Source organism: Sinohyriopsis cumingii, chromosome 7 (assembly GCF_028554795.1).
Source record: "Sinohyriopsis cumingii isolate HCF-2022 chromosome 7, ASM2855479v2, whole genome shotgun sequence".
Lineage (NCBI taxonomy): Eukaryota > Metazoa > Mollusca > Bivalvia > Unionida > Unionidae > Sinohyriopsis > Sinohyriopsis cumingii.
This window is the reverse complement of record NC_142967.1, coordinates 113,925,383-113,937,671: the sequence shown is the minus strand read 5'-3', so window position 1 is coordinate 113,937,671 and position 12,289 is coordinate 113,925,383.

The window sequence follows — 12,289 nt, the reverse complement described above, 5'->3', positions numbered from 1 at the left end:
CCTTGAATGATGCATATTTAGTAATTTGTATTTAGCACTTTAGTAAATGATGTCAATTAAATTTTTTATCTATAATAACAAAAAAATAGTTCTACAATGACTATACATGGATGGTCACATACAACTGCGAGATACGCTTTGTCAAATCTGGTTAAATTAATTTCAACTAATTTGATGATATGGGGAGGAAACACTTCATCGGTTTTCTTTCCTAATAGCGGATTAGTTTTTTTTTTTTTTTACAGTTAAATATAATTGACATGTGTTTCATAAACATTGATAGTAAGATACTGAACATTAAATTTTGTCCCATTTTGTTCAGTATTGGATGCATGATGACAGATGAATAACAAATGCACGGCCTCACCATAAGCTCCAGGAACCATATTGTTGCAGTGATGACATATTGTGGTAAAAAGCGAACGCAGATGATGGGGGATATGACTGTATAAACTTGCGAGATCTTAACTAATGCAATTTAGACAAGAACAAAAAATTAATATGTTCTAGTATCATATGTACACACCTATTAAGACGTAAATAGGATATACAAATATACATATTCAATATATACATAATTAATGTTAAAGACTATTTATCATAACGTTCTTTTAACTTGAACCTCACACTTAACAATTTTATATAAATTTGACCATTGGTGGGACAATAGCGGAGGAGGCATGGGTAGCGGAACAAATGAAGAAAGGAAAGAGAAGTGGGGTCGATCTACGTCAATGACGAGTCGATTGACGACTGGACAACTGAAATCAGACTCGGACCTAACAACATTTGTGGGAGATCTCACTGCCTACTGTACGACTGTCAATGCTGAAGACACCAACCAAACCAAGCAATGCACATAGTAACAGACTCGGAAATAACACATATCTATAAACAATAATATCAATAATATTAAACGTTAAGGTAGAATACAATAGACTAGGATAGAACATCACAATCAAATTATCACGAACCGTTGGTAGATATTATAAATAATTCAGTCTTAGGACAAGAATGAGGAATTGGTATACTGTCTACAACATGATTAATCCTAATTACAACAAATTAACAAATCCCCAAATAAATATTATAAATCAGACTAAGTCTAAAGCTGATATGGAAATACACAATGTGGTGCCTTAAAATAGTGACATTGAGTACATAGGGCCCCAAATTAGTAATTATAAGGTGGTCAATAGTCCAAACCATCAGGCCCCCAGCACAATTCGGACTAAATTGGATAGGCTATTATAAATTAAACATAGCAGGATTGGTAGAATATTATGAAACCTGGTCCAATAAATTAAGAGATATAAGGTGGTTCAAAACCCATAAACAAGCAGGCCCTATAATAACAATTGAAACAAGTTAAAACCTAAGTTATAAGCCATGTAAAAAATTATGTTCCTGTAAAGCCAACTGGCACATCGAACTATTTGATTCACACGATAATATTGTTCATTGGCATAGAGAGTCTATATTCAAAATTCAGTCAGGACAACAACAAAAATTATTTTTTGAACAAGGTGATGTAAAATTGATTACCAATCCATATACGAGATATATGCGTGGCGCCCATGTGGCTCCCTCAAACCCTGGCTTCCCCTTTTAAGTCCGGACATGGAGGTTGATTAGGCAGCGCAGACTATATTATGATGTGTATGTGCACTCCAATTCCAGCTCATAAAATGACCCGTGATGTTTGTTATAAGCCCCAGAGTCGGACAAAACTAATCAGGATACTGTTCGAACAAAACTAATCAGGATAATGTGCATGCATTAAAGTGTGGCATTCATTCCCTCCTATGCTGCCACGTGTCGCCAATGTCTGACCAAGAATATGAACGGGGCATGGCTACATTGTGTAACCGCTTGCCAAATAGCTGACCAACTCGTCCACTGTAAGAGACGAGAGGCTTAAGCCATCTTGCTAACTATAATGCACTTTAAGAGTTGCCACAAGCTTAATGTAACGACCAATTGCACCAGACTAGAAAGGGAGACAAGCCACCTTGGCCCTAACGGAACGAGGAAGAGAGCCAGTCAGAACTCTGGAAGAGAGACCAGCTACAATGTAAAAGCTGAGAAGAAAATGTTGCAAGGATTTTCTGAAGTTGATGAAAGGGAGGCGCCAGTGCTAGTAGACGAGGCAGACACTGTAGATACTGATGTAAAATAGCTACTTGCTAGAAGCAATCTACGCCGACCAGGAAGATACGACGTTCAAGAAGAAGATCAGCCCTCAATGAAGCTGGCCTTGAAGAAGAAGCTGAATCACGACCAAGACTGTCTGGATGTGGGGTTTTAATTTCGGTTATTGACAACCACTCTTGATAAATCTTGAAAGGAAGGCTAATTTGATCTTTTGCTACCGCAGTCTAAATTTACAGCCTTGAAGGATATGCGTTGCGTGATACGAAAGTAATAATGAGTCACATTGATTCAACTGAGTTGGTTATTGGGGTGGGGGAATTGAAGTACACTTTGTACACTAAATTCAAACTTGAATTAATCGGTATAGAAATATTTAAATTGAAATGGAATGGACCAATTCCACAGATGGATTACACATTATTTGGCAATAGGGATAGCCCATCATTTTCAGAACCAACGTTGGTGTTTGGAGGCTCCAACCAAGTCCATTTCTACCCTTTGTTAGCTCGGACCCAAAATAGGCGACACATAGTTCAGCTAACACTCGTCTGTAAAGCAGGAAATGGGATGGTGTCATATGGGTCTTTTTTCAGGCCTGACGTTTGACAATGCATAAATAAAGTTTTTAATGAGTGAGTGTTTGTTCTATTCCCACAGTTACTGGGCGCCTATGGTCCAAATAAAAAAAAACTTATTAAAGAGCATACATATGTATGCATGCACGCGTGGGAGATGTGACTCATTTTCGTCTTCCGCGAACAATTAAATATCAAATTCAACTGGGAATGAACTGGTCGCAAATGCTCTCTATGTGCAAGCGACCGTAATCATTCAATGTAACGTAACAGTCTGGCTACCCTCGTCAACTCGTCAATACATTGAAGAAAACAAATGAATTTCGTAGATAATTTAAAAAAGATGCTTGGTAATGGATAGTGGATGCAGAGAATATGGTAGAAACAATTGCGGTTCATTTGTAGTATCCAGTCACCCTAAACTTGGTGACAAGTCCATTGGCAACTCTAAACACAACCGAGGAGCTGGTCAAAGAAGTGATAGAAGAGGAAGTAAAACAAAATCAGAGGATTGATGAAGTTTGGGTATTGCAAAGTGGGTATCTATGGCACAAAAACATTTGTTTCATTAACCTGCTCTTGAACATTCTAGTCACTGAACTCATCACAAACCTCACTCGATTCAGACACAGTGGGTAAATTGTTTCTTTTATGAGTGTACTCTTTCAAGCATGATCTTCGGCAGAATGTTTTAGTTTTATTGGCCTAAAAATTCTGCCCAAGTTTATTTAGTCCTATTTCTAAGGTAGCTCATATTAAATTTATCAATGTGCTGTGATTTGTTTGGGAGAACAAACAACGTTTGGGCCTCTTTAATAAACATGTATTACGCATTCATAAATGATACCGCGATCTTATTTTATCCATCAAATGTTTGATATTCCAATAATTTGGTTCATACCATTGTTACAGGCTTCCAAGAATTCCATCAGTATACTTCGGAAGTCAATATCTTGGCTACTGCTTAACATTTTTATTTAAACCACCACAGGCATTTCGTCACAAAGAAAATATTTCACAACTCGACCATATATCTCTCTTTATCTCAGTATAAAATAAATGCCATACAGGCAGTCCAAGCATTGCTCTAGAGAAAAATTAACACAGGCTTTTCCATGTTGATATAGTTGCAATCAGTACATTAATTCATTAATTGAGCTTGAGGTGTGAATTCATTACTACCATAAACTTACATGTTTATTTACACTGAAGGATTTTGTTTCTACACTCTGCGGTGACTTTGTTTCTATAATCTCAGCAGAATAGTCTAAAAGACTGTGATTTTGCCCATTTGTTTGGAAACCCATTAGGGCAATTCTATCCTGGTGAGCTTATACCCCCATGGACAAAATTAAAAGTGATAACAGGCAATGATCACTTATGGGCTAAATATGTCATTAGGGTATTGTCGAGAACTGACGGAACGGATTTGAGGGGACATAAAAGTAGAAAGCCCCACTTTCATGCTACTCTTAATCTCAGAATGGTTTAAAGCTTTAGTGCAGAAGTGAAAGTGTGAAGAGAAATCTCAAGATAGTGAGACATGGTCTTGGCTTGAGGACAAGACCCGCAATGTGGCCTGTTAAACACACCTCTTCAATGGATAATAGTCAAGTATACCAAGAGTCATAACTTTATGTCATACGGCAATAATGTTAAACAGCAGAAGTGAAAGTTTGATTTTTTAAAAGTAAATGAATATCAGATGTTCCCATTATATTTAAAAATAATTATGGATGTAGCATACACGTGTCAGGCAATGAATAAAAATCAAATGAATGTGGAAAAAAAGAAACAACTCGGCTTATTATGTATTAATTATCATAATTCATGTTTTATATCATGCATGCTTGTGTCATCCATTATGCAAAGTTACATCCCTACAATGTTCATTTCAAAATAGCTTTGGTCTGAATATATTGTATGTTTGATATGTTTCATGGTTATTGAACTCCTTCCCCCCAATAAAAAAACCCGTGTTTGTTTCCGCTAGAAAAATAGGTAGATGGGCATTATTTTAGTATTATTATTAATACCATTAGTAGTAGTAGTAGTAGTAGCAGCAGTAGTAGTAATAGTTGTGGTACTTATATTGAGGCAGGATTTTCTTTGAATAAAATATTTTCATCTGTAAATGTTATCATATTTATTATTTTCTGTTGTTATAATCATTATGTTTTTCAGGTTATGAGGTTATCATTTAATGAAATAAAGAAAATATGCTATTGTAATAAATATGTAGCATTTGGATAAATAGATTGAACAAACTAATGTTTTGTTTATTTTCATTTTCGCTGGTTAGGAGGTAGGAATAATACCATTATCCTTTTCAATTAATAAATCATAATTCGAATCATTTTTCTTAAGCTTCCATCCTGACCTTGTAACAAGTTTCCCACTGTTTGGTAACAAAACGTGTAATTGATAATTTCAGTAATTGCTAGAAAAATCATTGGTTTAGTAGGCAAGTAAAAGTTTATATCAATCCAAAACTAAATTTTCTTGATTTGGAATAGTGATTAGGAAAATGTGATAAAACATTAAGTCGTAAAAAATTTAACATAGACAAACATGTATAAAACTTTTTTACTTTACAACTATGGAATAATAATCTCTTCACAACACTGGCTCCAGCACAATAATTTTCTGATGCAAAGATATTTGGCCACTCTTTTCTAGTTTCCTTTTAGATGAATACCATAACCATACAAATATTACACCTTAGCAACATAAAAATAAAATGATTTGCAAATGATTGATGATCATAAAATTACTGGTTTTAGGCGTAGAAGTAAGGCAGATAATATTTTCAGTTACAAAATCATAAATCAATTCAGTTTCCTTGCTTCCATCGCGAATGTGGACATGGTTACCACTGTTTCGAAAAGGTTTAAAATTTTATGTCAGTCTTAAAACGATTATTCTTGATGTACACAAGTGCATCAGAAAATGTGATAAACATTCAGTATGAAAAAAATGGATATGAATGTACTTGTATAAAAGTTATACTATCTAATTATGGAAGAATAACCAAATCACAGCACTGGTTCCAATACCATTATTTTCTGATGCTGACATGATTGGTCACCCTTGTATAGTTCCATTTTAGATGAATAATATATTGATAGAAAATTTACCTTGTATGACATAAAAATAAAATGATTTTCATATTGTGCATTATTTTTAGGGTTTTGAAAACTGAGCAGTTAATAATTTGTATTTCAAACTTTAAATTGACATATGTTGATATTATGGATATTAATTCTTTAAAAAAATAAGATAGAAAGAAGAAGAAAAAAGGCGTAGTTTCGGTGGATTAGAACTTTGTGCGCAAATTTGGCACAATAAGGCTATATCGTTTGAGCTACTGAAGCCTGTATTGTTCACTGGGTATATCACGCAAATGACACATTTTTTTCCAAACAGATTTATATAAGTATTGATATGTTGTTTGCCCAGTTAATGCTTTAGTTTTAAGGACTGAATGTTTGTACTATATGAAGAAAGACCCAGTTAACAAAGTTTTAACGAAAAGATGCGCAGCTTATAAATAATATTGCCATCAGAAAATTGACAGATTCATTTAAAGATTGCATGTACAGAATTGCACTGTAATAGTGAATTAAAAGTAGCAAACGACATCATGATGGAAATGAGGAACACAAAACCTGTTATTACTGTATAAAATAACTATATGGCCTTACCCTACTTCTTACAGCATCCTTTTTCAAAAATACTGGCAACGTAAAAATACATTTAATGTTTTCTACACGTAGTCTTTGTTTACATATCATTCCAAATGCCCCTTCAGTTTACATATCGTTCCAAATGCCCCTTCAGTGCCTCTTCAAAAAAATCTTGTTCCCAAGGCAATTTAGAAGGAATGAAGATAGAGAGAAATGAATGGATAACATTGTTTTTAAAATATCTGAATAGTTATTATTCCCGAATTTTTTTAAATATAATAATGAAAGAAAAATATAGTGCACTCTAGCAATGCGTGTTTCATTGCTCACGCGTAGAGATACGTAGGCAGCTACGGTGCAACAGGGAAAACTAAGAAAGTTAAACATAGGCAGAAAAATTCAAGACTTTTTTCTAATCTTTACTGATTAGCGCAGACGTGAACACATAAGTTAATATGAGAACCTAAAACTTTTAATAAAACTTAATCAGTCAGTGTAAATACCTTGTCTGATCAAGCATGCCCTTAAATCTTATTTCTAGTTTCAAGTTGCTCTCTTAAATTTCTCTTACCAGACCATGTTCAAAGGTCGTGTTTAAGTATGAAAAAGCAATTTATATGCATACTGAATGTAGCATAAGGTGATTTATACATCGAATAATACAATGAGACACAGATTTTTGATAGTTACAATATTTTATTCCTCCATAAAAACGGGGGCAGAAAATGGCCCTATTCAATATAGTCCTCTTACCAATTGAAATTCGTATTCTAATTAACTTTCTACTTCAGATTCAACAAATCATCATAAATGTGAAACGCCCGATTGTATTCAAACGTGCATTGTGTTGAGCGAACATCATAATGATGCCAAGGAGCATTTTCCGAAGAACCTAATAAAGTCCAATTGTGATTTGGTCCTCAACTTCCAAAAATGTTTCTTGCAATGTTGCAATCAATTTAAAGTCCACTTGCCTTGTTTAGTCATGTTAATTACGTTCTTTACATAAAATTAAATAGTGGTACAATATATTGTTAAAAGGCATGCAAAGCTCACCTAAGTACAAGCTAGCAGTCACTGTCATGAACCAAGTCAATACATTTCATACGACCAAACGTGAAGTTTGAATATTTTAAAATATCTAACCCTAATCAGTGGTTTATACTACTCATTTACAGGTGTAATCAACAGTAGTACTATGGAACGAAAGGATGGCAACCTCAGGGTATTTGGTGCTTAAGTTCAAATGCAGAGTTCATTATGGTGAAATGAGATTCAATGCGTGTATTGAACACAAAATTACTGAGTTCATATTTAAGTATGCTTATCGATAAGCATCCATTTACCAGTTAACTACAATGAAATCACAGCATCAATATTGTACTCGTAGAGCAATAAACTATTGTATTTTTCTTAAGGCAAGCAGCTGATGGGGTGAACCCACATCAATAAATCCAAGTAAAGAAGTCTATACGGCTTACCTTAACGGGGGAAGGTTCCATTTTGAAAAATAAAGCTTTCAAGAAGGAAGGCTCCTTTGGAAAGGCCGGGCAAAAATGTCTGTACGGGTTGCCTTAACGGAGAGGTCGCACCTTATCCAAAACTTTTATCAAGACCTACACGATATCGTGATCGGTGGTCAAGTAAGTTTACTGTTATATATCTATGCAGGGTTGACTGAGCTTGCCTAAATAAATTTCTAATCTTAATTATGTCCATATCATCACTACACCAAGTCTGGTGAATATTTCGTAACGTGTGTGTATCAACTACGTTAAATACAGCTAAAATACTGCAGTTACCTCTGATCACTTTAGGTATTTGCGTATACCGCTGAGTAACATAAATCACGTCCGTGTTTGTATGCCTTCCTCGAGAAAATATCCGAGCTGGATTTGACTGTTTGTCTAGCATTGCATCGTCATATATATCTAAATTGTTAATAAATCCATCAAAGTCATCAACGGATGGCGCTTTAGTAATATCAGTAATAAATTCATTAACGTCTTCGTTTAACAACATTGCATTTTCATTAAAAGCCTTAAGTACTTCGTAACATCTCTGATCATCAACTGACGGAGCAACTAAATACAATTTATCCCATTTGTCTACTTCATTATTAAATTAAGTAACAGTTGTGTTTTGCCAGACCCGAATGGGCCTAATATAATCATTAGGACAGAATTTGGTAGCGCTGAATGATGCTTGACCGGCTCTTGCTTTCGTGCCGCTAATCCATGATGCAGAAATATAATAAATAATATGGATTTATATTCTGTGAAATGCAGGGCGCGTACCCCGCACAAGTGGACTAGCAGCTACAACTACGAAAAATAAACGACAAGCACTTACGGGTAAGTGTCACCGAAGTGGTACAAATTTTTTAAATTTATTTCAGCTGACAAACCAACGGGCGAGACTACAAAAAAGGAGGTGATACTGACATGCAGTTAACAGAGTTACCAGGAACACCATGGACTAAGTACCCAGAAGAAAAACACCTTCCAGGATATAATTACTGCGGTCCTGGCACCAGACTTGATATCAGTCTCGATAACCTAGATCAGCCAAGGCCTTGTGAGTATCCAGTAAACGCTATTGATAAATCGTGTCACGCTCATCATGGAGCTTATAAAAATAAAAATCTTAAGCAGCGACATATCTCAGACGTAAAATTAGTTCATGCGCTAAGTTCCCCCTCCAAAAAAAATCTGTCAAAGAATCATTAGATAATTGGTTAGTAAGATCTGCAATGAGAGGTAAGCTATCATTAGGAGCCGGTAATTAATAAACCGATTATTATTATAATGGAATCGATTTATTATAGTCCAAGGGGATATTGGAAAGGTAGAGCAGCGATTAGTAATCTCGCCGACGCAGCAAATGTTACACGTGTTGCTGTTGCAAAATGGTTAGCACGATATGCAATATGGCAAATTTATCTACCACCGCCTAAAATTATTCAGCATTCATATTTTTATGTCAGCGTTCCAAATGAAGTTCATTAGGCGGATATTTTGTTTTTACCACATAACACTATTACAATTGGAAGACGTCGAGTAACATACAAGTACGAGTTAACTGTTGTTGACGTTGCAAGTAGATTCAAAGAAGCAGAGCCGCTACTAACTAAAATAACAACTGAAGAAGCTTAAGCATTTGAACGAATTTATCAACGAGGATCTGGACCACAAGGTGGTCTACGACGGCCATACTTAATTACAAGTTGATCCTGATAAAGAACATCACGGGTGCAGTATCATCGTTGATGAAAAAACATTGAAATACGACGAGGACATACAGCAATTCATCGCAAACAGGCAATTGTTGAACGATTTAATTGAAGGCTTGCTGAGAGATTGTTTAGATATCAGTATGCGAAGGAAATAATTCAAGACAAAAGATCTCTCGAATGGGTTGCAAGATTACCATGTGTGATAGCTGCATTAAATAATAAATTACTGGAACAACTAATATGAAACTTATTAGCATGATCCATCGGAAGAAGCTATGATAAGTACATAATCGCACTCCTCGTTGTTTCGTGTCTCTATGTAGGTATTAAAACAACCATATCATCTGAACTCTGCCGAAATGATACAATAACTCGCGTTGTTTTACCAGAACCTCGACGTCCATTTAGATAAACAGTCTTGTGCATGGATACTGGATCATGTACGGATGCCACAGACGATAATTCTGATATCTGATTATTTTTATAATAAATATATTTAACCGCAAGATCTGCGGCTTCAGATTAATTATATAACATGTCTGTTTTATTCTCTATTCACCCCACGAGGCATCATAAGCGGTAAATTGAGTCAGTAATTCTAAATATTTTCTTTCAATATTGAATGTATCCGTAGCAACGCTGACCTCGGTGTAGGGAAATCTGTTTATCATAAATAATAAATTTATCGAAATATGCCTGAGCATTGAGGACCTTAAATTAGCAAACTGAGGTGACTCGCCATCAATATAACCAACAAATGTACCTAATCGTGTTCTGTTAGACAAGTATTTGTTTTCTCGACTTACAAAAATAGTTCTCTTCGTTGCACCAGCAATTATAAAATCATATTCAACATCGTTTTTGATCATATGCTCCGCATTGGGTAAATTACCGATTATTATTCTACCAAGTTCCTTTGCAGTTTTATTTTCATAGGTGGTGGTAACCAAATTTCTTTCTGAGGGCGGTATGATATAAGTGCCTCACTTACAATCAACGATATTACTATTTTACAATCAGGCATATATCGTAACAGCACTATTGGTGCAAAACGTTTTTCTGAAAAGTGCCTATAAGCCAAACATAACAGACCGGATGAAGACCTTTAGCAAACTCGAATGACTCAATACGGGCGAATCCAGCTAGATCAAAATCAGGTTGGCGAATCCAACTAGATCAAAATCATATTAGGGTCCGTTTATTGATACTCTAGTTATCTCGTGTGTGGGATGTCCAAATCTTTTAAAATATCCAGAACACTCTCCGTAACGAAGAAAACTCTCCGGATAACAAGCGGCCATATCAACCTAGATAACATCGTTGTGGTCATACTCGGTATTCCACAATCCGCATTGACCGTATTCACAGCAACTTAATTTCACATCATCAAGGCATTAAAATCGTGTTGGCTTCCACGAAGTTCTTTCTCTTGCAAAGTGAGCTGCAACAGAGGAACTGTAAAACAATTATTCAACAATTGTTCAGTATTCTGTGTAGAACATTTCTGCGCAAGATTTTTCATTTCTTCATGAATAGATTCTTTACGATTTATTTCGCCGTTACATCGTACAAATTGATTATATTTTCTATCATCGGAACTCTTAAATAGCCATGCTTATACAGGGTCGTTTTTGCTTATTTCGTAAATAAAATAAAACATGTTTCATCCAGAGTCTTGGGGGTAAAATCATACGGTTCGATTTCGTCGAAATACTGTTACTGCGCTAGTCCACACCTGCGCATTATGATCAACAATATTTATTGGAGCTCCCCCTTTTATAATGTTTCGAATCGTGTAAAATTTCTCGTGTTATCATTGCTAGTTTTATTGGGAATTTTAGTGTTTTTTCTAACTTAGCGACATCATTAATTGACGCCCCGGTATCCTTGACTGATTAGCCCATTTCCTTATTTTTTTCACGTAGCTAATCCATTAATCCATTTCCACGTATCGCGTTTGTAACATTTTAGATTACTCGTTCGGCTACACAATTTACTCTTGAGAATTTCATCGGCGCAAGATCATCGAAGTTTGGTTTATCATTTAGCGAATAAATTACATAAATAACCACTGTTATAGGATACGCTCGTTCGTAATATAGTTTATCAATATCAGTTAACATTCAAGGCCGCCAATTTTTACTTAGCACAGCGGTTTTCATATTAATAAGGACAGTTTCAAGTTTGTCACGGATAATCCACTCAGGGCTGGGAATGTCTATTGCTGATAATATAACAAATTTTATTCTGAAAAAAATATTTTTGATGCTTGAGATAATCGATAATCTTTATCTCCCGCTCATCGTTCATTGTAGCATCAATGACCATCGTCGCGAAATTCTTTTTTAGCATCCCGAATAATATTAATCAAATTGTTCGTGGGATCAGCAAGAGCTCGCCTCCTCAAGTCAATGGTTCTTCTGTCAAGATTCAGGAAACGAATTTTTCCAAGGCTGGATTGTAGATAATCTCTCAAATTATTCCATATTATATCTTAGACAGGTATTTAAATTAAAAACAGTATATATATGATGACTCAAAAAGGAACAAATGCAAGTGACTGATGATAGGGTCTTCAACTCCTTGTAACAACTATTGTGTAAATGAATTCTGCGGACAACATTTACAAAGCGTAAGTA